The sequence below is a fragment of the Sminthopsis crassicaudata genome, chromosome 1 (genome assembly GCF_048593235.1).
Source record: "Sminthopsis crassicaudata isolate SCR6 chromosome 1, ASM4859323v1, whole genome shotgun sequence".
In the NCBI taxonomy this organism is placed as follows: domain Eukaryota; kingdom Metazoa; phylum Chordata; class Mammalia; order Dasyuromorphia; family Dasyuridae; genus Sminthopsis; species Sminthopsis crassicaudata.
The window spans coordinates 354,726,976-354,751,566 of record NC_133617.1 but is presented as its reverse complement, the minus strand read 5'-3'; the positions used below and the strand labels follow the sequence as shown (position 1 = coordinate 354,751,566).

The 24,591-nt window shown below is 39.4% G+C and overlaps 1 protein-coding gene and 1 long non-coding RNA gene across 2 annotated transcripts in view; both read left to right on the top strand.

Annotated features, from left to right (window-relative positions):
- CELF4 (CUGBP Elav-like family member 4) overlaps positions 1 to 24,591 on the top strand; it is a 553,093-nt gene that overhangs the window by 156,716 nt on the left and 371,786 nt on the right.
- On the top strand, positions 5,249 to 23,751 carry LOC141549599 (uncharacterized). The gene is made up of 2 exons (XR_012484393.1): positions 5,249 to 17,189; positions 20,039 to 23,751. It is a non-coding gene; the product is annotated as an uncharacterized LOC141549599 (long non-coding RNA).

Below are 24,591 nucleotides of genomic sequence, written 5' to 3'. Positions count from 1 at the left end.
CCACAAGGGGCTCTCTGGTGGCAGATTACGGCTGCCTCCTGCCCACACGGGCCAGGGTAAGCCAATGTGTACCATCTTCCTCTCTCTTTATTAAACTATTTATCTGGGGAAACTTAATATTTTCTTTTAGGATAAACTAGAGATAATACGATGTGCTTGTTTTAATTTGCGAGGTTAACTGATCTAATTATCTGTGTGTGTTTATTTAAATCCTTTTGCACAGGGCCGGCTGCAGGTGTCTGCTTTGAATTCTGCCAACAGGAAATCTCTTAAAATGAGCTGATCTATCTCAGCAGGTCTTCTGGTATAAGGGATTTTCTAATAATGCATGAATTTATTAACAGCCAAAGATAAATAGAGGATTTATTTACATTAAACAAATTCATAAGAAACTATCTTTCTGTGGGCACACAGTCCCCCCCCACATTTCCCAAATTCTACATAGTTAGCCATTTTATATAATTGAAATTAAGGGACAACTTTGAGACAGCAATGACAAGGACTCAAGTCGCAAATAGCTTCTCAGCACCATTACTGTAAGATGGGGGAGATCTGAATTGGGAGCACATTGCTTGACAAAAATTTGGGATTTTAGTTGACCTCAAGCCCAGTAGGACTCGAGTGTGATGTAATAACTAAAAAATAAAGCCACTTTGGGCTGCATTATTCTTCAATATCTCTTCAAGAGAAGGAGATAATTAATCATCTTCTTGTACTTCTCCCTGATCAGACCACATTCAACAAGCAATGATTAAACCCCCCTACTAGGTGTAAGGTGTGATACAAAGTGTTGGAAGTACAGTGATTATGATGAAAAGCAGTAAATAGATCATGAAATAGAAGATCATTTAAGGGAGAGAGCATTGTTAATACATGAAATCTATAAAGTGCTTTAAAACTGGTAAAGTGCTGTGGACATATTTTCTCACTAGAACTTCACAACTCTGCAAGATTAGTGCTTCAGGTATTATAATAATATTTATTCTACAGATGAGGAAACTGAGGTTTACATGGAGATTATATGATGTGATAACAAAGTAAAGATAGGAAGCAATATTCAAATCAAGCTCTTTTTTTTGCTGAAGCAATTGGGGTTAAGTGACTTGCCCAAGGTCACACAGCTAGGAAGTGTTAAGTGTCTGAGGTCAGATTTGAACTCAGGGCTGGTGGTCTATCATCAAGCACTTCTTGATTCTAAGTACAGCATCTTAACCATGAATAGCAATTCTCAAATTATTGTCCTAGGATCCTCTAAGGGTTCCCAAAAGCCTTTTAGGAGATCCATATGATCAAAACTATTTTCCTAATAACACAACTATATTTTAATTTTTAATATGATAAGTTAGCTATAGGCCATATAAATAAAAAGTGTTGGGGAGGATTCTTCAATAAATTTAAGAATATAAAGGAATTCTAAGGCCAAAAAAAGTTTAAGAACCATTGTATTATGCCATAAGGATTAAACTTTGGTGAAACTAGAAAATCTAAGAGGCAGAAATGAAGGGAATGCATTCCAAGAAGGGAAGGGGAGAGACAGCCTGTACAAATGCACAGAGGCCAAATTCTGGGGAAAGCCAGCTTGGCTAGAATATGGAGTACCCAAAAACAAAACAAAAAAGAAAGAAATGTAAAATAAGTCTGGATAGGCAGAATGGAGACAGACTGCAATGGACTTTAAATGCCAAGCTGACGAGTTTGTATTTTATCCTAGAGGCAGTAGTCACTGAAGTTTCTAGAGCAAAGGAATTTTACGGTCAGATTTGTCCTTTAGGGAAATTATTTTGGCATACAAGTACTATGTTCTGAGCACTGTTTTTTAGGGGACATTAACAAATTAGAGCACACCAAGAGAAAGATGACTAGAAAGGCAGGAAATCTAAATACTATTCTGTGAAAAAATGATTAAAGAAACTAAAAATAGGAAGGAGTTTGGGGAGTGGGGCAGAGGATATGTTAAGACTTCACAGTATAGTAATAAGAATCCAATTTAGAATCAGACAACCTGGATTTGAATGTCAGCTTTGCTATTTACTTCTCCATACTGGACCTTCTTATCTGGAAAATAAAGGTGTTCTTTTAGATTAAGAGTTCTTATCTTTTATGTGCCATGAACCCCTTTGGCAATGTGGCAAGCCTATGGAATCCTTCTCAAAAGAATGTTGTTGGGTTTTTTTTGTTGTTGTTTTTTAACTCATGAAACAGGATAACAAAAGAAACCAATTGTATTGAAATACAGTTATCAAAATATTTACCAATTTACAGACCACTAAGTTTAAGAATTCATGATCTAGAGGCTCTAGAAACTAAAAGAACTTCTTTCAATGTTTGAAGGGCTGTCCTGTAGAAACATCAGATTTCTACTGCTGAGACTGGAGAGATGTAGATTGCTAGAAGTAGAAGAAACCATAGGAATCACCTAGTCTCAAGGCATGTAGGATTCTATAGTTAGATAATGGCAAAGTTGGGGTATAAACCCACATCTCTTAGCAACTAATTTATTGCTCATAGACTGAGTGGAAACCTCAAGAAGGAAGGCATCCATTTCCCCAGTCATTCCACGCTCTCTCCTCCTGATCCTTCACCTGTCTTTCTGCCCCAAATTTCACTCTCCTAGTTTAGGCTCCTGAGCTAGATCACGTCATACATGAGCTCCAAGGCATGCTGAGAAGCCAAGGATGGAAAAAATAGTAGCCATGCTAACACAGGATGGAATGGGGATGGGAGAGGGCCAGAACTGGGTAGAGCTATCAATTCCTTTCCAGTTAAGATTTCCCTTCACATAAGGCAGTGTATCTCAGCTAAACTTCATATTTTTGTGTATGTGTACACACGTACGTAAGGACATGTGTATACACACTTATAATACTATGTGAGCATACTCTGTGTCTGTATGTATGCACATGCATGTGAGTGCACTTACATACAAACATATATACACCTGCCAGGTGGTACAGTGATAAAACACTGAGCTTGGAATCAAGACTCATCTTCTTTAGTTCAAATCTGACATATATTTATACATGTGTATATGTGCATGTGTGTATATATCCCAAAAAATTAGAGCAATCTAAAAAGAGGAGTTTTCTTGTGGAATAGTGATTTTACAGTCACCATAAGTATTCAGATAGAAGTTGAATGATCATCTATCTCTCAAGAGCATTTTAGGAGAGATTTCAGAATTGGTTCAGCCATATGACCTCTGAAGTTCCTTCCCCCACCAAGTGTCTATGATTTTAAGTTACCTAATGGAACTTCCTTCTAATAGACCTCTTTCACTTACTCCACATAGAGTATCCCAAAAGTCTTAGTGAATTTTTAAGCTATTATATATTTTTAATTGCACTAAGATTTTTGGGAAATCCTGTATTAATTGAATGTGACCTATCCCCAGTCTGATATCAAAAGGAGTAAACAGAGAGTTAGAAAGGGTCCCTATGTGTGTGAATTAATTAACAGGTACGCATTGATCACTTCTATTATGCAGGTGACCTGGTTCCAGGAGACTTGAGGGAAGGCAAGAAAAGGAAATGCGATGTTTACCTTTGGGGAGCTCACAGTCTAGTGATAGAGGCAACTCACATCTAGGGAAGAATGAGAGGACAATAGAGTGGATAATAAGGAGTTAGGACTGTTCTGTGGGTCAGGATCCAATTGTAGGCTTCAGAAGAGGGAGACAGAGCATGGAATAGAGAAGGCAAGGAAAGTGGCCTCCTGGGTATACCCCAATTGTCCTAAGTCATTGAAGCTGAGCTGTCCCAGGATTCTGAGCTGCTGGATAGGCCCACAGGTCTGCATGCTATTGTCAAGGAGAGCAGAAACAGCTGGCTTTTAACTAGAGAGATCTTTTCACTTTTCTTTCTGCATGGTCTGAGATAGACATGAATGGAAATTCCCATAGATAGATAGAAATATATGTGCATATATACATATTTACATGTACATGTATGTACCTATATATGTATATAGAGAGAGTCTTCCATGTGTGCTCACTTGCACATAAAATACTCACATGTACCTGCAGGCAGATACACGTGATACCCATGCAAGGGGTGCACAAACATTTTCTCCCTTTCCTGGACCCTATTGGAATTGAAAGAGAACTGTGAGCTCTGTAGGGACACCTGAAGATAAACTCCTGATTTCTGATTTCCAGAGCAATTTGGACAAGGTCCTCTGAAATGCATTAAAATGCTAATCACAGCATCGGCTGCAAGTCTATGGCATCAGCGGGAATCAGGCAGCAGGGTGACTTGGGGAGAAATAGAAAAGAACAGGTTCTGAAGTCCCAGCCTCCTCCCAGGCCTTTCTTTCCAGCTTCACTGGCAACCTCTCCTTGGTCTCCCTAATTTCCTCTCCTTCTCCCTTTGCTGGGTCACAGGGGCTGCCCCAGAAACCCCGGCCCTTGGCTTCTCTCCAATCACTTCCTCCCTGGCCCTACATAGACAAAGATGAAGGGAAATGGATGAAAGCCAAAAAAAAAAAAGGAAGAAAAGAGGAAGACCAAAGTCTAGGGAAAGAAAGAGGAGGTGTGCCCGTGCTAGATTTGGCAAAAGAATGCCTCTCTTCCCCATTCACTCCCTATTCTCAGTCCCACTTTGCCCCTCAGATGTCCTGTGTCCTCAGGTTACCCAGAACTGGGAGGGAGAAAAGGAAATCATGAACTCACCCACACTGAGGGGATAGGACCCGAAAGTATCCCCCCAATAGCATCTGAAGCCTGGAGAGGACAACAGCTCCCATTTCTAAAGCATGGGGGTAAATATAGGGATCCCCATTTAGAGGTGAGGAAACTAAAGCTCAAGAAAGTTATGTGTCTTGCCCCTATCACATAGCTATAGCGGATAAAGTTTGTGCTCAAACCTAGGATTCCTGACTCATAAACCAGTACTATTTGGACCACTACACTGCTTATCAAATAATGGATTTTCAGAATAGTAAACAGTAAACAGATGGGTGACTGGGGCACTGAGGGAAAGATGAGACTTCTAATTTTCCTTCACATGGAATCATGTATGTGTCTGCCTACTCCAGCTACCATTAAAAACCAGTTAGCCCTACCTCTATGTATGGGGACAAGCATTTGATTGAAGAGTGAGAATGGGATATATATATATGTGTATATATATATATATATATATATATATATATATATATATATATATATATATATATATATATATATATATGTATGTATGTATATATATATATGTGTGTATATATATATACATATATATATATATATATCTGTGGGAGTGCTTGTGTTGGGACAAGTATATTTGTGTTTGTTTTCAGTTCAACTCAATAAATATTTATTAAGCATTTGCTCCATGCTAAGAGATAGGAATAAAAAAATAAGAAAAAGAAAGACTGTCTTTAAGAAGTTCACAATCTAATGGCATTTCAAAAGGAAAATGGGAAAGTGCAGGGCATGATGTCATGCTGTGAAAACCAAGTAGAACTTCGTGGAAGAAGTACACATGTTGTCACATTGTGTATGTATATATGTATGTATGTATGTATGTGTTCCATGGCTCCATGTTGCCTAAAGGAAAAAGTTGAAAGAACCTAGCCTGGAGCTGCAACCTAATCTCCTCTTCATTATTGTTGTTATTGTTACTTCATTGTATTATATGCCTAATAGTATAAGAAATTTCTTTTTAAACTGAAGGTATATGTAAGTAAGTATATATGAGGATCAAGGATGTGTTCATATGGAGGATGAATTTTGAGCCTTCCCAATGCTCTTTATTCATACTTTGTATGTGACCTCACAGTTCATTAATGCTTAATGTCAGTGTTGGACTTATATGCTTACAACTTTAGGGAACAAGAAAGGAGCCACACTAAAATTTTTAAAAAGCAATGAGCCAATTCTGTCCATACACAGATCTTTGCTGGTAAGGACCAAGAATGCCCACAGGCTACACTATTTCACTATTCCCTTAAATACCAAATTGTCATTTTGCCACATATATCTTATAGTTGCTGCTTCACTTCTTCTGGTTTCAAAAGAAAGGGAGAAAAGGAGAGAGGAAGGGAGGGAAAGGAAGGAGGGAAGGAAGGAAGGAAGGAAGGAAGGAAGGAAGGAAGGAAGGAAGGAAGGAAGGAAGGAAGGAAGGAAGGAAGGAAGGAAGGAAGGAAGGAAGGAAGGAAGGAAGGAAGGAAGGAAGGAAGGAGAGAGGGAGGAAAAGAAGGAGGGAGGAAGACACACTGACAGACAGAAAACTCTACTCTTATTATTATGATGTTATGGGGATTTTTTTTCTTCCCTGAACACAACTTAGCTCAGGGGCCCACAGACTATCATCTTATCTTCGGGAGCTTAGCTCTGCCATAGGAAGGCTGCTATCTCCACTCTGCTTTGAAGTAGCTGACAGTGATAAAGAGCAGAGAGAGACAGGTGCTAATCTCTCCCAGGTCCAGGATCCCCTAGGAAAGTATGCGGGTATGATCTAGCTTCCCCCTCCTCCATTCTCCCCTTGTAGAAAAGAAGGTTTTGGGCTTAGCTGAAACATTATTTTGTGGTGGGGATATTGTGACAGTGAGAGACTGTCAAAAGGAGGAAGAGAGGGAGCCCCCCCATGGCTCAGGTGGACACTGAAGATGGTAGACACCAGTCTTCACCAGTTGTGAAGACCAACAATGTCTCTGAGGGGACCTCATTCAATCCAGCTAAAGGTTTGAAAGAAGAGAGCTTTTTCTGTTTGTAGTAGCCCATTTTTATAGTGTCAAGAAACTGGAAACTGAGAGGATGCCCATCAATTGGAGAATCGCTGAATAAATTGTGGTATATGAATGCTATGGAATATTATTGTTCTGTAAGAAATGACCAACAGGATGATTTCAGAAAGGCCTGGAGAGACTTACATGAACTGATGCTGAGGGAAATGAGCAGGACCAAGAGATCATTATACACTGCAACAACAAGACTATATGATGATCGGTTCTGAGGAATGTGGCTCTCTTCAACAATGAGATGATTCAGACTAGTTATAATTGTTCAGTGACTTGTTTTCTTTCTCTTCTTTTTGGTTTTTGATCTGATTTTTCTTGCGCAGAATGGTGATTGTGGAAATATGTATACAAAAATTACACATATTGTTTAACATATATTGGATTATTGCCATCTAGAGGAGGGGATGGGGAGAAGGGAGGGAGAAAAAAATTTGAAACACAAGGTTTTGCATGGGTGAATGTTGAAAACTATCTCTGCATATGTTTTGAAAATTTTAAAAAGCTTGGTTTTTTTAAGAGGGCTTTTTCAAAGCTTGGTCTGCTAGTCAGCAATAAGTAGGAGTGAGATTGACTACTCATAGAAAATACCATAGGTCCCACCAACACTTATTCTCTACCTTCTGATTCTGATTACAAACAGACTTACCAATGGATTAAGCTTTTGAAAATAAAATTTTCATCATACAGTTATTCTCTGCTCAACAACTTTCCATTAACTCCCAGTTGTCCATGGAGGGGTGAGAGAACTGAAAGTACTTAGCTCAGAACTACAGTCTGATCCCATACTAGGATCTGCTTCTCCTTTTTCCTGCTCCTCCTTGTTGTTATTACTATGTTTGGGGGGTTATTGGCCTAACAATATCATACTCTTTTATGAATCAATTCATTCTGTCCCCACATAAATCTCTTCCAGTCAGGCTGCTTTCTATCTTGTCCCTCTATTGTCCTACTTCTTTTCCTTTACCATCTCCAAACCTAAATCCAAACTCATAGAAAAACCTGTTCTACTTTTTTTTCTATGTTCAAGTCCTGGCCTCCAGTCCACCTCCTCCCAGCCTTCCCAGATCCCCCCAGCATTTACAGATCTCCCTCTCCTTTAATATTTACTTTGTGAACCCCACATTTCTAACACTTGGATGCCACCATATGCCATTGTCTCTTGTGAACCTCTAAATTCTGTCTCACTGAGAATAAGGATCACATCTTCTTCTCCAACACAATATACATGTGAAATGATACAATGCATTATTTCGCATATTAGTTTTTTTCTCTGACCTGGATAACATCTTCTTCCTTCATGGGTCCATTGTAATAGATTTGAATATTCATATTCCTCAGAATAGTTTAGGCTATTTGATTGTCTATCTGATATACATATATGTGTGTATATGTGTATGCATGTGTGTATAAACATGTATATCTCTGTGTACATGCATGTATGTATACATATATAATCTTGTTTGTGCATGTTTGCATGTTGCCTCCCCCATTTAGACTATGAGCTCCATGAGAGCAAGGGTTGCCTCTTACCTGTCTTTGTATCAAAATGCTTAATAGAGTACCTGCCATGCTAGTGGGCATGATATGACATGAGAATGTAGTTCAATGTTCTACACGAGGCTGGACTTACAGTAAACTCGGATGAATGATCTTACTAATTGTTGGAAAAAAAACTCTCCATTTTACAAAGGGGGAAACCAAGACCCATGTGGTCTGGTCTGTAGAATCCTTCCCTTTCCCCTCTAGCTGGAAGAACAGTGTTTCTCTGCCACTGGTCTGCCCTGGCCTGAGCTGGCTCTCAGATGCTCACAGATTCCCCCTGGCAGAGTATTAAGCTAATGTGTGTTGTGTCTCATTAGTGTCATTTTGTCTGTGCTTGGGCTGGGTAATCTGATGGTATTTGATTGGATATTTTGTTTATTTATGGCAGGGAAAACATTCCTTATTGCAAGTCCTTCATCATATTTCTGGCCACTCGTCACTAAGGCAATAGAGATGTTAAATTAAGAGAGAATAAATAAAATGCAACAAAAGGGAAGGTAACTCCCTTGCTATCAAATAGCCCCCCTGGAGGGAGATCAGGTATCCTTCATGCATGATGGCATGAAGAAATTTTTTAAAGAAAATGTTTTTAAAAGCCCTGCTCTGGGAAGTGCTGCTAGGACTAGCTTCTATGAAACCTTGAAAAAGTCATTTAACTTTTCCCTGTCTCATATTCACCATATGTAAAATAGGGATCATAACAATAAAAATAATGATTGCTATTACTAGCATACCTTAAAATTATACAATACTTAATTTTTTCAAAGTGTTTTTGCATACATTATCATATATGATCCACAAGACCTCCTTCTATTGGGCTCACCACAATTCATTTAGGACCTTGAATTGAATACTCAATTCTTCCCTCTTCCTTCCTGCTCTCTTTCCATTGCTATACTAACACTATCACCCCTCTTATTCTACCTGCAGCATTTGTTTTCTAGGCCTTTTTGGATCTATCTCCCAAATATTTCTCAAATACACCCCATTTTATCTGTCACTCTCTTTCTGTCTGACTCTGTCTCTCTCTATTCCTGTCTCTTTGTTCCTCTCTTTCTGCCTCTTTTTGTCTCTGTGTCTGTGTTTTTATCTCTCTCTCTGAACACACACACACACACACACACACACACACACACACACACACACACACACACCATCCTGTTCAGGCCCTCATCATCTCTCCCCTGGATTGTAACAACAGTTTCCTAACTAGACTCCTAGCTTCAATAGTCTCTTGCATTCTCAATCCATCCTCCACATATGTGGCAAAATAGTCTTCTTAAAATGCAAATGTGACCATGTTATCCCCCCTTCTCAAGAAACTTCATTGGCTTTCTATTACTTCTCCCATAACACACAAACCTGTGAACCTGGCATTTAAAGCTTTTCTCTCTCTAGAAACATAGAACATTACTCCCTTTCACACTATGTTCCAGTCAAATTGGCCTATTTGCCATTCCCTGAATTCAGTTCCCCATCTTTCAGCCCTTTGAACAGGCTATCCCTCATGTTGGAATGTACTTCCTCTTTTTCTCCATCTATTGACTGAATCCCTAGCTTCCTTGAAGGTCCAGCAGACATGCCCTTTCCTACAGAAAATCTCTCCTGATTCCCTTAGTTATTAATATTCTTTTCCTCCTTATCTAATTATTACATATAGAATAATCTATTACATGTTACATCCCTTCAGTAGAAGCAAGGACCATTTCTGTTCTATCTATTTACATTTTCCACGCTCAGGTCATGGGCTTTGCACATAGCAGGTATTTAATACATTTTCATCCAACTGGATTGGATTGAACAGAAATAATAGAATTTAAAATTTAAAATGATCTTAGAGATCATCCAGCCTCCTTTTAACCTGTAAAGAATGAAGATATCTCTATTTTACAGGTGAGGGAACTGAGACTCAGCACAAATAAATGACTTAGGGTCATGTAGACCAACTCCTGTAGTTGTGAGACCCAGAGAATGAACTGGCCAAGCTAATGAGGTCACAATTCGGTTTTTCCTAAGGTTCCTGATTCCAAACTATAGAATTCAAAGATAGATAAGTACCCTGAAGAGTTCCAAGAAGTCTTATTGGAGCAGGTGGGACTTAAAACAGTCCTTGAAGGATGAACGAAAAGTGGATAATAATAAATAATAACACATTTGTACATTATTTTCCTCTCAACAATTCTGTGATATAGTTATGTAAAATGTCATTATAGAGGATAATGTATAGTGTTTTAAGCTCTGCATTTTCCTCACAACAACCCTATTGTGTAGATAATTTAAGTATGGTCAACCCATTTTACAAATGTGAAAACTAGCTTCTGAGAAAGGAACTTCCTAGATATACTTCACCATTGTAAATGGGAGAATATTAACTATTCCCAGGGGATTCCTTAAAACTCAAGATATAGAGTACCTTGCAGATAGTAAGTATTTAATAGATGAATGTTGAATTGAAATTTTCAAAAGATTTGAGGGAGGAAAGACATTAGGGTGTAGTCTAGTCTACAAAGAGTAAGAAGATCATAGCTTCAGTCCTGACTTCTTTTCCTATATGTAAGGCACATATAACCAACATAGAGAAAGAAGAGTATTTGATTTGCAATCCAAATCGCTGGGTTCAAATCCTAGCTTTATCAGCATCCAGGATCAAATCCCACCTCCAGCACTTACTACCTGTGTGACTATGAATAGATTACTTAAATTCTCTCTTGACCTCAGTTTCTTCCTCTATAAAATGAGCGAGAGAAGGGAGGAAGGGAACTAAAAAGTCCCTTCAGTTCTCAATCAGTTAACCTATTATCTAGAAGAGCTGGGATAAATGATTTACATATTTTCAACTATTAGGGTTTATGAAGAACCAGAATCTCAAACCTAATCCTCATCCAAGCAATAGTTTAGAAGAACACACCCTGAATCTTTTCTCTATTCAGGTCTTCAACTTATTGATTGCTAGGGGAAAGGGGGCCAAAGGAACGAGAGAGCTCCATGGAAACTGCCTTGTTGGTGAAAAAATGTTCTTTAGCAAGCCCATTCTTCCTGGGCTACTCAGTTCTACTGTCTGCCCTTTGCAACCCTCTCTTAGGTGCCTGGAGTTTGATGGCTCTCTTGGATGGACCAAAAAGTGAGTTTGAAAGCTCTGCCAGGCAAATCAGCTGCCTATGTGGGCCTTCCAGGGCAAAAACAAGAGGGGCATTTTTACTCTACTGGGGCCTTACCTGCCCCCTGCCCTACTCAAGGCTCCAAACTTCCAGTTAAGTCTTAGGGGGAAAAATCTTGTCTCATCTCACCAGCGTGTTCAACCTATGCTTTGAAGAGGTTTATGCATGAAACTAATTATGCACCGCTAATTTGGTCCCTAGCAGTTTTGCCGTTTAACATTCATTTGATTTGGGTTGTTCTGCTGAGTGGCGTTTCTGTAACTATGCCACAAGGCAATGAGCCCAGCCCATTTGGGAGAATTGGAGAGATGGCAAGAGGGTACAAAGAGGGCGAAGCAGCTAAGGCTTTGGGAGGGTGAAGGGGAAGGAGAGAACTTTTCTGCCTCCACCTCCCTGAAATAGCATCAGGATTTTATTTTATTTTAAGGGATTTTATAAACCTTAAAGTGCTCCAAAGAACGCGTGAGCTCTGATTTGCCCCATACACAGAGTTATTCCAGTTGCCCTTTGCAGGAAGACAGAAGTGTAGGGATGACAAATGGGTAAAAAGGAGTAGATCCTGAAGACTGTGCTGCTGAAGGCCTTAGGCACTGGGGCCAGGAAGGGGAGAGAACCACTATTACCATAAACCAGGAGCTAACCATGCTACACGCAGGGGGGCTCATTAGTAGCCCATGATGGCCCTGCCGAGAACGAGAGAACTTGGTTTTCAAATGTCACACTCGGCGGGTGGGGAAGAGAGAGGGAGGATGGATAATTGGCAATAAAGGTAAGAAAAGGCCCAATTTATCGGGAGCTTTTTCAAAGGAACTGAGGGGACAGGAGGTTTGAGGTGTGAGCCCAACCAATCTTGGGGTTCTTGACTTGCTGATGGGGAAATGGGGGAAGGGATGGGATACTAGAGCCAGGTAGGATAAGAAAAGAACCTTGCCTAAGCTACTGTTTCCTGAGAAGGAGACTTTGGATAGCATCTGCTTCCTAACTAGACTCTTAACTTCAATAGTCTCTTGTATTTCCAATCCATCCTCCATAGATGTGGCAAAATCTTCCTAAAATACAAATCTGACCATTATTCTCCTGCTCAAGAAACTTCAGTGGCTTTCTATTGCTTCTGCCATAACATACAAACCTGTAAACCTTCCCTAGTAGATCCCTCAATTTCATCCAATTCAACATCCTACTGTGTTCAAAAGGAGAGTGAAATGGGTAGTGGTAGATAAAAATAAGAGTGCTAGATTTGGACCAGTCTTAGTTCTTTACTAGCTGACTGATGCTATAAAAAAAAAATCCATTGAGATATGACATGTAAAACTCCATTATCAGTAGGAATTATTATTAACACCACTAGTGTGGTCTTGGGCCATTCATTCAAAACCTTTAAGTTTGAGGCAATTTAGAAAATGTATTTACTAAGTTATACACAAAGTGTTATCCCCTTAATATTGGAAGGAATTCCCACACTAAAGAGTCACAAATCCTTTGAAATTAATGTGGTAGCTGGGCTGTAGGAGACAGGGAGATAGGAAGATAAACATGAAACAGTCTCTGTACCTCAAGGAATTTAGATTCTGCTGAGAATGTAGGAAAATGTGATGTAGAAAGATACAACAGAAAATGAAGACTTAGATAGTACTAATGGCTGGTCCCATTTTAAGGGCAGGCAGAGCAATTAGTTTGGAGGCAGTAGGTGAAAAGGAGATTGTAGGGGCAGCTAGATGGCCCAGTGGATAGAGCACCAGCCTTGAATTCAGGAGGACCTGAGTTCAAATCTGGTCTTAGACACTTAACACTTCCTAGCTGTGTGACCCTGGGCAAGTCACTTAACCCCAGCCTCAGGGGAAAAAAAAAGAAATGAAAAGAAAAGGAAAGGAGGTTGTATCAGAAATTGGGGAAATGGGACTGAGTAGAATTTTCATACTCTTTAAGTTAAGTGAATCCAAAAAACTTGGGTTCTGAGTCCAGAATCTGGATACTAATTTGTAGTAAGGTCATTTATTTCATACTCCTAGACTAAAGCTTTGTAAAATGAAGATGTTTGCACCTGTCCCATCTATCCCACAGGATTCTTCTGAAGATCAGTAAGGAGAAGTGTTCCACTTCTGTCCAACCGTTTGACCATGGCAATTCAATCAAACCCTCAGATCCCTATTCTCATCTATAAAACAAGGATAATAATATTTGTCCAGGGCACCCACAGTGTTTTTGTGAGAAAAATACTTTGTAAACCTGAAAGGGCTATCAAATTTTGAGTTGTCATTATTAATAAACCAAATAATACAAATACAGGATGTCCCAAAAATCTTGGTACAGCTTTAAGCTATTAAAGCTAATGTCAATGGCCTGTGATTTCTTATAGTCTTAGAGAGATGCTTGAAGCTCAGAGAGATTGAATGACTAGTGCTTGGGAAAATAGTTCTTAACTACAAATGTGATATTTAAACATAGGTCTTCCTAAACTCCAAGTCCAGCATGCCATCTATCCATTCTCCTATAATAAGTAAAACACAGCCTTTAAAAATTACAAAGCACTCCTTGCAGGATGATGATGATGATGATGATGATGATGATGATGATGATTTTATTACAGGATGAATGTCAATTCTTTAAGATGTCAATAAAAGGATAGATATATAGATAAAAGTAGAGAGATTTTTTTAAAAATAGCTTTTATTTTCAAAATACATACAAAGATAGTTTTGAACATTCACCTTTACAAAACCCTATGTTCCAAGTTTTTCTCTCTTCCCACCATCTCTTTCTATAGACAGCAAGCAATCCAATATGTTAAATGTGTACAATTCTTCTACACATATTTCCACATTTATCATGCTACACAAGAAAAATCAGATCAAAAAGGGGAAAAATGAGAAAGAAAAAAGTGAATGAACGACAACAAAAAGGTGAAAATACTATGTTGTGATCTACATTCAGTCCCCATATTCCTCTTTCTTGATGCAGATGGATTTCTCCATCACAAATCTATTGAAATTTCCCTGAATAACCTCATTGTTGATAATAGCCAAGTCTATAAGAGCTGATCATCACATAATCTTCTTGTTGCTGTGTACAATGTTCTCTTGGTTCTATTCACTTCATTTAGCATCAGTTCATGTAAGTCTCTCCAGGCCTCTCTGTATTCATCCTGCTGATCATTTCTTATAGAACAATAATATTCCATAATACAAAGAGGACAAAGTTTTTTTTTAATTTTATTTTTTAAATTTATTTATTTATTTAATTTTTACAAAAATTTTATGCATAGGTAATTTTCCAGCATTGACAATTGCAAAAAATTTTGTTTCGACTTTCCCCCCCCAGATGGCAGGTTGACCAATATATGTTAAATATGTTAAAGTATAAGTTAAATACAATATATGTATACATGTCCAAACAGTTATTTTGCTGTACAAAAAGAATCAGACTTTGAAATAGTCAGACAAAGTTTTTTAATGGGTTTCCTGACAGCAGGAAGGGATGATAGTTACATTTCAGGTTGAAATCAATGATTTTGCACTGTTATGACACTTGTTTAACTCACCATGGGACAGTTGTGTTAACTATAAAAGTCAGGAAAATTCTTTTGACTGGACAGAAATCTTACTTAGATGTTTAGTGTTGTGATAGAGTTAAAAGAATATCTGCTTTATAGTTAGCTATCTGGATTCATATCCATCTGTGACTCTACCTAGGTGACTTTAGGCAAATCACATTATTTTTCTTCTCTGAATCTGTTTCCTCACCTATAAAATGAGAAGGTTGAGTTACATGGACTCCAAAGTCACTTTAAGGTCTAAATCTAAAATTCTGTTATCTATGATTGGTACAGTTTTGTTTGGAGATGAGGCAATGGATCAGATGTTCTATTGCCATTGTCATCATTTAAGTATTAGGCAAGTAGGTGCTGAATACACATTATCCAACCCTATACTGGAGATCCAAGAGGAAAAGGGCTGCCCTGAAAAAGCTACAGTCTAAGGGGATACAGAAGAGACAGGAAGCATACACATAAACACTTGTGCAAAACAGTGCAAGAGCCACATTGTAGATTGTGTGTTATACACCACAGAGTAGATCTGAGAAGGAAGAGGTCATTGTGGAATGGGATTCTCTAAGAAACCTTCATGGAGAAACTTGAGCTAAAAGTGAAAGTTAGTTGGGATAGGATATGCTTTGAGAGAAAGAAGGGTGTGAAGGACATTCTAAGGAAAAAGCAATATGAATAAGGGCAAAGTTTGCCTTTTTATGACATGACTTGAAAATTTCATTGATGCTTCATTGAAACATGAAGCCATGTTTGCTAAATTGGGTAGCACAAGAGTTCTGTGCTCCACCTCCTCCAGCTACAAAGCCATGGCTTCATGCTGTGAAATTTTCAGATGCTGGCACAATGCATGATGGAAGACAGCTCCTTTCAATAGGATGTGCCTTTCATTATGTCCTCTACATACTTAGTCTTTGCTGATAGGCTACAGGTAAAAACCTAGACTGTAGCTTCTGTTAACATTAACCACATTCATTTATTGGCCAAAGCCCAAATAATATTCGGGAAGTCAGACATTTGCCTTTAGCCAATGGATCAAGTCCAAACTCTTCTGCTTGGCATCCAAAGCATTCTGTGATGCTCCCTGGCTAGCCAATCAGATCTCTTTATTCTCTCCTACCTATATCCTTTATCCTAAGCCAAGCGGGTAACTTTATCTCCTCTCCCTCAAGCCCTATCCTATGTTCCTTCCAATTTCCACATCTTCAGGCATGGCATTCCCCCCCCTTACCACAATTCTCTTCTTCACTTGCTATCAAAACCTAGCTCATCTTTCAAAGCTCAGTCTTAAATCTCACCTCTACTGTAAAGAATATAATCCTATTCATAATCGTTCCAGCCTATACTAATATATCTCTCCCTCACATATCTCCCACTTGTGTGGTACTCTTGTTACTTTATTGGTACTTATCTTCATAACAGATCTAGGATCCAGGATCCAATCTTGAGCCTCTGACTTCACTGACATACAGCCAATCAAACAACAAGTAATTATTAAGTATCTACTATGTGCTAGGAAATGAGGATAGAAATATAAAGTGGAACAGTCCCTGCCCTCAAGAAGCTTACACTTAAGCTCCCTGGAGAACTGTACCAACTCTCACAGTCCAGGAGCTTTCACTTTTCATGACTTAGAAATCCTTCTGATTTCTGAACACCAGCTTCTGAAGACAATCTAGCTACCTCTAAACTAGACTGGCTCTTTGGATTCATGAATTTGTTTGATCTGACACCAAATTATCTATTCTTTTTAGTTTCCTCCATTATTTCCTTAAGAACTCCTCTCTGCTCACTTTCCTTTTCCCCTCAACCTTGTCTCTGAACTACCTTAATACATTATCCAGGGTATATTATGGGAGGAAAACAGCCTATACAAACTCAGAAATAATGCAGCAGAGTGATGCAAAGTTCAGGATTTAGTGTCACCTGAGCTGTTTAACTTTTATCTTTAACTCATGTTCCCCAGGTTTCCTTAGGTTCAGGAACCCTTGTAAGCTAATTCCTGACTCTCAACGGGACTCCAGAGGAGAATGACTTCTTCCCTTCAGGACATACCTCACCTGATCCAGAGATACTTTCTCATTGTGCTCTGTATAGAACTCTTTGGTCCATTCTTCCAATCTCATCAAGTCAGGGGGCTTCTCATGGCACAGCAGGTTTGCTGATATACAGAATCACTGGGCTTACTACCTCCTCTCTTCACTCTACTAGAAGTGAGTCGTGGCTTTAAAAGAGCTATCCTATATAGTTTTATTTTTTGTTGTTCTTTTCTTATCACCTCAAAAGTTGAATAACTCAACCTAACTCATAAATCAGTCCCAAAGTCCATCAAACCCTATTCTACCAAATAAATTGGGAGCTTCTGAAATATAGGGACCATATTTTCTATTTTTCTTGTGTCTCACATGCTGGGCACATATTAAATGTTCGAACAAGTCCTATTAGATTGAATTTTCCATATTATATATGATACACTTCATATTATGTAACACATATTATTAATTTTTTCTTCTCTTGAATGGAACTTGAATGCCATTCCCCAGCAGTCTTGTTAGGTTCTCCAGCAAACCTTCAGAGACTCAGCTCCCACATCAACACAAATGAATGGATATCATTGCCGGCCTCTGTCGGCTGCTTGGAGGATGCCGACAGCATCACTGTCAACTCAAATCTCCCATGACAATGAGAACCCGCCAGAATAGCAGCTTAGAAGTCCTGGGGCGGGTCCAGGGGGGGGAAAGGATTTGTGGCACAATCAGACAATTCTTATATGAGCCTGTGGGAGCTGAAAGTTCTTCCTGTAAACAGGCAAGAAGCCCTCAAGGTTAACAGAGACCACAGTCGAATGAGAAGATCTGACCCAAAGGAGAGTTGAACCAATTGATAGCTTTATCACTCAAGGATCAGATGACCTCTGCTTTGCCACACCAGCAAGTTTTCATCCCAAACCGCCTGCCTGGTATGGTAGAGTGTTTGAATTAAAGTCAGGGGACTGGAATTTGAATTTTAACTTCACTCCTCATTACTTATGTGACTATAGGGAAATCATTTGACCTCTCTGAACTTTACTTTCCTCACTTGCAAAATGGGGATAATTATACTTATACAATCTACCTGATAAGGATTGGGGGGGGGGAGGAATCATTTACTTTATAAATCTCAAAATACTGTATTAACATGAGCTATGAAGATGGAAGACTGTTGGACCCAGATCCCTGGAAATGGATGGTTGATTAAGATTGATTACTTTAGACCCATTTCCTCCGATAACCTCTAAAAACATTTGTAACCTTTTCGTGTCCTGGAGCTCTGACAGTCTGTGGAACCCTTTGGACCCCTTCTAAGAAACATATTTTTAAATATGTAAAATAAAACTTATAAGATTACAAAGGAAGCCAATAATATTAAAGACATAATTCCCTCTTATCTACTTTGATAACTTCTACTCTAAAATAATATACCACTCCCCTGGTGCAAATGATGAAATCCCACTCCAGCAAAGGAATAACCAAGGAGCCGAAGGGTTCGTCTATTTGGGATAAATGATGTTTTCAGTTCACAGAAGATACCATATTGAAATACTCTAAAGTTAATATATCTTTTTTTTAATTAAAGCTTTTTATTTACAAAGCATATGCATGGGTAATTTTTCCAACATGGACCCTTGCATAACCTTTTGTTCAAAATTTTCCCCTCCTTCCCCTCACCCCCTCCCCTAGCTGGCAGGTAGTCCAATACATGTTAAATATGTTGAAATACATGTTAGATCCCACATATGTATACATATTTATAAGATACAGTTATCTTATTGCACAAGAAAAATCAAGAAGAAAAAGAAAACTGAGAAAGAAAACAAAATGCAAGCAAATAACAACAGAGAGAGTGAGAATGCTATGTTGTGTTACACACTCAGTTCCCATGGTTCTCTCTCTGGGTATGAGATGGCTCTCTTTATCACTGCACAAGTGAAACTGGTTTGAATCATCTCAATGTTGAAGACAGCCACGTCCTGCAGAATTGATCATCGTATAGTCTTCTTGTTGCTGTGTATAATGATCTCCTGGTTCTGCACATTTCACTTAGTATCAGTTCATGTAAATCTCTCCAGGTCTCTCTGAAATCATCCTGCTGGTCATTTCTCATAGAACAATAATATTCCATAACATTCATATACCACAATTTACCCAACCATTCTCCAATTGATGGGCATCCACTCAGTTTCCAATTTCCAGCCACTACAAAAAGAGCTGCCACAAACGTTTTTGCACATGTGGGTCCCTTTTCCTCCTTTATGATCTCCTGGGGATATAATCCCAATAGAAACAATGCTAGATCAAAGGGTATGCACAGTTTGATACAAAGTTAATATATCTTAACCACTATGTGAGTGAACAGAAATGTAGGCTGGCAGAATAGGTAACATTGATTTTTTAAAAAGTGATGGGCATTACAGCTGAAGAGTGTGCACTAGGACCAGGCTTATAAGAGATCGTTTAGTTCATGAGAACTGGAAGAGATTAGACTCCTTTATCCAGAGACTGAGAGTATCCATCTAGTACTTCCAGGAAGGGCAAGTCTTTACTAGATTTCTAACTTGATCTCCCAAGAGGCAGATCTGCCAAGAGGCAGAGACTAATTAGTTCTGGATTGCCTACAGCTCCCACTCATACTAGTACGCCAGGCTTAGTCCCACATACCCAGAAAACACTGGGATGAAAGAGATGGGTGAGTATTCAAAGGCAAAAGCACCCAGGGATTTATTACACTGTACATGTATTACATACAGATTTATTATAAGAACTGGATAGTTGGAATAGTAGATAGAAGGCTGGATTTGAAGTTAGCAAGGTTTGAGTGCAAATTCTTCCTCTGACACTAGCTGTGTGATCTTAAGTTATTTAGTCATTCTATCCCAGTGTCCTCATCTTTAAATGAGCTGGAGATGGAAATGGCAAGTCACTCCAGAGTCTTGATCAAGAAAACCCCAAATGAGGTCAGACATGACTGAACAATAACAATAGTAAATCCTGCAAATGATGAATAAAGAACTTTTCCTACACAGCACCAGAACAGAAGACCACACATCATGCAGGATACATCAAGAACAGCTAGGTGATACCCTCCCAGAGATTGTGCAGGTAAGGAGATATGGGAAGAGAATGACCCCATAGGGAATCAAACTCCAGACCACAAAACCCCAGAATTTTAGAACTGAATGGCACTTTATAGTTTATTTAGCCCAGATCCCTCATTTTACAAGCTCCATTTTACTCAGCTCCAGAGAAGCTCAAAGACTTGTTCAACTTCACCAAGTAGTGACCTGGGGATTCAAACTCTGCTATCCTTCACTTTACAAGTGAGAAAGCTGAGCTCTTAAAGATGTGAAATGGGTTGCCCAATGTCATAACTAATAAATGACAGAACTAAGATGCAAACCCCAGTCTTAAGATTTCAAATATCATGGGATTTTTAAACTAAATGAAAAGTGTATGAGCAAGGGTCAGGGAGTGAAGTAAAAACCCTAAAATTCTTTCGTGGGCATTCCCATATCAGAACCTTGCCTTTTATTATGTTCTATGTGAAGATGCAAAGAAAGCCATGTTTATTAATGCAAAAGTTTATATCTAAGACTGAAAATGAACTCCAGGTTTCCAAATTGAAGTTAGAGAATAGGAAAAAAAGACAGTGGATGTTTGTCAGAGAATTTTGGAGTTAAGGAAACTAACATGTCTCTAGTCTATTTTTTTTCATTTTACTGATGAGGAAATGAAGGCCCAGAGAAACTATTACAAGCTAATTAATGGCAGATCTGGGACTATAACCCATTTCCTGATACTTTTCCCTAAACTGGTGCTTCCTAACCCAAACTCTACTTTAGACTGGTAAAATTTTTAAATATTCTACTGAGAATCACTCAGTCCTTGAAGCTTCATCCTGATGAATCTCAGTGGACCATAGGCATAAGGACCTAAGCCTGAGAAAAAAGAAGGCAAAGGGGTAGAAGCAGCAAGACACACAAAAAAAGATAGAGCCATTTTAAAAAGTAGAAATAAGGACTTCTAGTATTAAAAGTTTTAGAGCTAATTTAAAAATTACACATACTAAAAAAAAATTACTCATTCAAACAATGACAACTGTTGAAAAATATCTTCCTGCACCACATTGGACCCCACAAACCCAATGTTTAAGGAGAGTTGAAGTATAATTAAAATCTGCTTTTCTATAACCTAAAAGTACTAGCCCTCAGAGCAGCAATGGTGCCCTGTCTGATAAGGGTCAGGAATTCAGGAATCAAATCACATAGAAAGGCAGGATCCCCAACAATAAGGAATACAGCCAGTCCCTCGGCATTAAATTGACATTGATGGCAACATAACCAGATTGGACTGGACATGTGTGAAGATGGGATGACAACAGGATCCCTGAGTGGCAGCCATACAAAGACCCAAAAAGAGACAACTACAAGGAAAGCTTAAGGAAATACTTGTCACAGGAAACAGGGGCATTCAACTTCAAAACAAAATGGCAAATCCATCAGTAGACAGGCCAGTTTAGCTTAACAGCCTTAGGATCATGAGATTGGAGACTGGAAAAAAAATTAGAGATCAACTAGTATAACCTCAGGAAACAAAGGTACCTGGGTAGCAAAGAGGTGAAGTCAGAATATGGGCACAGGTTTTGCAAATTGTAGTAAACTTACGAGTTCTGTTGCTGTTGTTATTCATCCTTTGTTTTCAAAAAGAACCAATCACATCACGGGGTGGTGTCTTGGCTTGGCAGTGAAGTGGATTTAAATGAGGCAGAGTTGCACAAAAAATAAGCAAAGCTGAGAATAACACCAGGCTGAGAAAACTTCAGTTCAGACTATTATTTTCTACCTAAGATTCCCTCAGGACCAAGGGTAGGTGCCAATCAAATGGTGAAAGGAGAAAGGAAGCATCGCCATACTCTAAGGGAAGATCAGCTGCAAGAACTGGAGAAGAGAAGAATTAGCAAGGACAGGATGGCTGCCTTCAATTATTTGAGAACCTGGTTTTGGAAGAGAGATCACCAAATTTATTTTACTTAGTCTCAGGAGACAGAACTGGGAACGGGATGGAAGGGACAAAGAAGCTGATTTAGGATCAATTTAAGGAAAAACTCCCTATTAACTGGAGCTGTCCAAAATGGAGCTGCTATTGAGGAGCTATTGGGTGATCTTTTACTAGAGGTCTTCAAGTCAAAACAAGATGAACACTTATTAGGAGTGTTGTAAAGGGCATTTCTTGTCAGGAGTAAGTTTTGATTGTTCAATGATTTTCTGTCATTTTTAAGTCTTCATGACCCTATTTGGGGTTTTCTTGGCAAAGATACTGGAATGGTCAGTCACTTCTTCAATTCATTTCATAGAAGAGGAAACTGAGGCAGCCAGGAGTAAGTGCCTTGCCCAGGGTCACACAGCTACTAAGAAGCCTCTGAAGTAGTTTCCAATGACCAGGTCCCATGATCATAATGCAAAGGATTAAACATAGCTACCTAAAACAGAACAATCCATTCCCCAAATCCACAGATACTCTAATTCATCACAGAGAGTTGGTTTAAAAAGAGGAAGTACTCTCTGCTGAATCCAGACAGATGTTTGAATCACATCCAGGTGCAGGTGACCCCAGGGTAAGTAATGAAGGAAGCTAAGAAAACTCTGAGTATACACATCTGGCAGAGAATAAAGGGTAAAAAGAACCAGCTTTAGGTATAGCTTGCCTGTGTGGGTAGATTTGAAGGGGAGTTGGAAAGGTATCACCCCACCCCAGCCAGCCATTAGCTTCTGGGTAGCTTAAAATTCCACATTTAGAGTTTTATTTCCCTGGGTTAAGGCATCGTCCCATTGAAATGCAAATGCCCTTGGGAAGGCTTAAAGCCCATTATCCACCATTAGCACCACCGTGTGAATGGTTTATTGGGTCTTTCCCTTAGAGAAAGAGCTAACCGAGAGCAAAATTTGATAGCCAGATGGGAGGAGTTGCCCAGCGAGAGACCAGCCTGAGGGGAGAAAGGGGCTAGAAGTGGTCGGGAGGACCAGGTGGATGGGGACACGGGAGCCAGCAGGGTGTTTGGGAGGCATTACAGAATGCCCAAAGGAGAGACAAGAGTTTTCAAAGTAGAACTGGAAGGGACCTTAGGGCTCATCTGGTTTTACAAATAAAAAACCTGAGGGTCAAAAGCAGTAAGCCGTTTGCCCAAGGTCACAGTGTCAGAATAGCAATAGTAATGAACCTCCTGGATCCCTTCCACGACACCAGCTTCACAATTATATGAGCACGTCAAAAGAAGGGGCAAGAGGGATTAGAGGAGAAAGGACGAGAAAGCCCAGTTTGGGGCTCACAAGGGAATCCAGTAGCCCCTTCCCAGGCCCCAACAATGTGGAAAGGGATAGGAGGAGCTGGAGAGAGAGGCTACAAGCTGCTTCACTGTAGGGGGTCTTCCCATGGCTGAGCACACAGAACCTTGTCAATAGTGAGGCTCCTGCTGTGTTAATTAATGAGTTACTCGGGCTGACCCTTGACCCACAAAGCAAATAAAGGGGATTTGTTTGGCTTCTATTAACTCCTCTGTTTTTTCAGCTGGGGACTGGAGAGTTGGGTGGCTTGATTTATTTCCCCTTTCTTTCCCGAGTATCCTGGGGGTCTTTGGAAGCCTTTAAGGTCTTCTGCCCCAGGCATCCCCAGGAGGGAGAGACAGACCCACACAGACAAATGAGAAATAAATAGATAGAGAGATAGATGATAGACGTGGAGAGAAATAGGTGGAGATAGTATAAACAGAGCTTTTAATAAATTCTTGCTAAGCATTAAAATCTTGGGTACCAGGTTAGGTGTGACAACCTGACCAGCTGTAAGAGTTTCATATAAGAACATGTGCAGGTTAATGCATTCAGAATGCACACAAACATGGCAGAGACAAAGCCTCAAGCCATCTTGTATGTCCTAAGGCACGGTGATACCAATCTGTGGTCTGACCACGTGGTGAGTTGTTGCAAAAACCCCATTAGAAAGGAACTTGAGACAGTTCCGTCTACCATCTTCTTCCCCTGCCATGGAATCTAACATAAATGTTTGCCCCCAGTATGGAGCTTATTATCTGAAAGCCTTGATTCTTTGCCTAATGGAGCTGGTCCTGGGCTCAGGTCATGATCCTTAATGGTCAGAATATGGAGCAGCTGGGTGAAAGTGCCCAAAAGCATGAAAGGGAACTGATCCTCTGCATACAGTGAGATTCTGAAGAGGGGAAAAGCAAGCTTACTCTTGGAGAATTACTTACTGAATAGAGCCTATGATTTCACTGGTGCTGGAAACTCCATCTTCTTATGTAGATCAGTACCTGCTCTGCAATTTTTGGTCTTAGAGCTGGCAGTCTTAACCAAGGTCCTAGGATTCCAGGAACCGGTAGGGAAAAAAAATTACATCTTTATTTTCATTATCCTCTAACTGAAATTTAGCGTTTTCTTCGATCATTAAAAACATTATTCTGAGAATACTGTAACTTAGCATCTTCAAGGGTTGTCTGGGGGCATTTACCAAAGGTAAGTATGAGTCAGAGGCAAGAGTAGGCTAAAATCTTTCTGTTCTTCCATCAGCT